The sequence below is a fragment of the Mus musculus genome, chromosome X (assembly GCF_000001635.26).
Source record: "Mus musculus strain C57BL/6J chromosome X, GRCm38.p6 C57BL/6J".
Taxonomy (NCBI): Eukaryota; Metazoa; Chordata; class Mammalia; order Rodentia; family Muridae; genus Mus; species Mus musculus.
The window spans coordinates 81,840,953-81,843,627 of record NC_000086.7 but is presented as its reverse complement, the minus strand read 5'-3'; the positions used below and the strand labels follow the sequence as shown (position 1 = coordinate 81,843,627).

At 47.7% G+C, this 2,675-nt stretch overlaps 1 pseudogene; it reads left to right on the top strand.

The window, feature by feature from the left end:
* The first annotated feature begins 215 nt into the window (after positions 1-215).
* Positions 216-1,971, top strand: Gm52426 (annotated as a pseudogene).
* Positions 1,972-2,675: the final 704 nt, after the last annotated feature.

Here is a 2,675-nt window from a genome sequence, read left to right as displayed (position 1 = left end):
TGCTGAAACCCGGGACGAGAAATTCCGGGACGAGAAGACCTGGGACGAGAAATTCCGGGACGAGAAAATCCGGGAAGAGGAAACCCGGGAAGAAAAACTCGGGACGGGAGTTAACCATCACCGGCGCAAGGAAGATTCCTCATTCCAGAACCAGAACTGCGGGTCACGGTAATAAAGGTTCCCGTAAAGCAGACTGTTGAGAAGGATTCAACTGCATGAATTCAGAACTTTTCAGCTGGGGAACGGCGGTAACCCGTAAGTATAGCTTTACAAGGTAAGTCTGGCCTTGAACTTTCTAACGAAATTCAAGACAGTCTATCAGAAGTAAAGTGGAAAATAGCTTTACAAGGTAAGTCTGGTCTTGAACTTTCTAAGGAAATTCAAGACAGTCTATCAGAAGTAAAGTGGGAAATAGCTTTACAAGGTATGTTTGGCCTTGAACTTTGTCTAGTGTTAGAAGCCCTTTTGTTCCTTTTCACATGTCAACAAGTGGTTAAGGCAGGGCAGATTCTGGACGAAATTCAAGACAATCTATCAGAAGTAAATCGGGGAGAGAGAGTAGGAGCAAAGAGGAAATATGGTACACAAAATAAGTATACAGGCCTTTCCAAGGGTCTTGAACCCGAGGAAAAGTTAAGGTCAGGTAGGAATACCTGGAGAGAGATTAGAAGGAAAAGAGGGAAAAGGGAAAAGAAGAAAGATCAATTAGCGGAGGTTTCTAGGAGAAGGAGCCTATACCCATCACTAGATGAGTTTAAGGAGCTAGTTCTTAGTAGCTCTGAATCAGATAAAAAATTTAGCTTCTCTGAAGAAACAGACTTGGAGGAGGAAACAGCTCATTATGAGAGAGAAAAGTGCCAGCCAGATAAAATGCGAGCTAATCGGTCAAGGAAAAAGCCAAAAGCGGCTGGCAAAGGCCAGCTTGCTGCTTGGCCTCTTGGCAGTCGGCTTCAAGGTCATAGTGCACCTCCACCCTATGCTGAGCCCCCGCCCTGCGTAGTGCATCAGCCCTGCGCAGAGAGGCAATGGACAGAGAGGCAATGCACAGACTCGTTCATTCCAAAGGAGGAACAAAGGAAAATACAACAGGCATTTCCGGTCTTTGAAGGAGCCGAGGGTGGGCGTGTCCACGCTCCGGTAGCGTATATACAGATTAAAGAGCTTGCCGAGTCGGTCCGTAACTATGGAGTCAGTGCTAATTTCACTATAGCACAAGTGGAAAGGCTTGCGAATCACGCTATGACTCCTGGTGATTGGCAGACGGTAGTAAAAGCTGTAGCCCCCAGTATGGGAATGTATCTTGAGTGGAAAGCCTTGTGGCAGGACTCCTGCCAGACGCAGGCAAGGGCCAATGCCACCATGGAAGGGGATCAGAGAACGTGGACTTTTGAATTACTTACAGGTCAGGGACAACACGCTGCTAACCAGACAAATTATCATTGGGGAGCATATGCTCAGATCTCAGCTGCTGCTGTTAAGGCATGGAAAGCACTACCTAAGAAGGGAGAGGCAAGTGGGCAGTTGACCAAGATTACTCAAGGTGCACAAGAGTCCTTCTCAGATTTTGTGGCCAGAATGACAGAGGCAGCAGAGCGTATTTTTGGAGATTCAGAGCAAGCCGCACCTCTGGTAGAACAACTCATTTATGAGCAAGCCACGCAGGAATGCCGAGCAGCCATAGCCCCAAGAAAGAACAAAGGTTTACAAGACTGGCTCAGGGTTTGTCGGGAGCTTGGGGGACCTCTCACCAATGCAGGCTTAGCGGCTGCCATCCTTCAATCCCAAAAATGCTCCATGGGCAGAAATGATCGGAGGACATGTTTTAACTGCAGGAAGCCTGGGCATCTTAAGAAAGATTGCAGAGCTCCAGATAAACAGGGGGGGACCCTCACTCTTTGCTCTAAGTGTGGCAAGGGTTATCATAGAGCTGACCAGTGTCGCTCTGTGAGGGATATAAAGGGCAGACTCCTTCCTCCGCAGTCAGAGAGGCGACCCAGGAAGACCCACAAGGGTGGAGCCTATACCATCCTTGCCCCCTGGAACCATGGGCCTTATTCTCGGCCGGGGTTCACTCACCTTGCAGGGCTTAGTAGTCCACCCTGGAATTATGGATTGTCAACATTCCCCTGAAATACAGGTCCTGTGCTCAAGCCCTAAGGGCGTTTTTTCTATTAGTAAAGGAGATAGGATAGCTCAGCTGCTGCTCCTCCCTGATAATACCAGGGAGAAATCTGCAGGACCTGAGATAAAGAAAATGGGCTCCTCCAGAAATGATTCTGCCTATTTGGTTGTATCTTTGAATGATAGACCTAAGCTCCGCCTTAAGATCAACGGAAAAGAGTTTGAAGGCATCCTTGATACCGGAGCAGATAAAAGTATAATCTCTACACATTGGTGGCCCAAAGCATGGCCCACCACAGAGTCATCTCATTCATTACAGGGCCTAGGATATCAATCATGTCCCACTATAAGCTCCGTTGCCTTGACGTGGGAATCCTCTGAAGGGCAGCAAGGGAAATTCATACCTTATGTGCTCCCACTCCCCGTTAACCTCTGGGGAAGGGATATTATGCAGCATTTGGGCCTTATTTTGTCTAATGAGAATGCCCCATTGAGAGGGTATTCAGCTAAAGCAAAAAATATCATGGCAAAGATGGGTTATAAAGAAGGAAAAG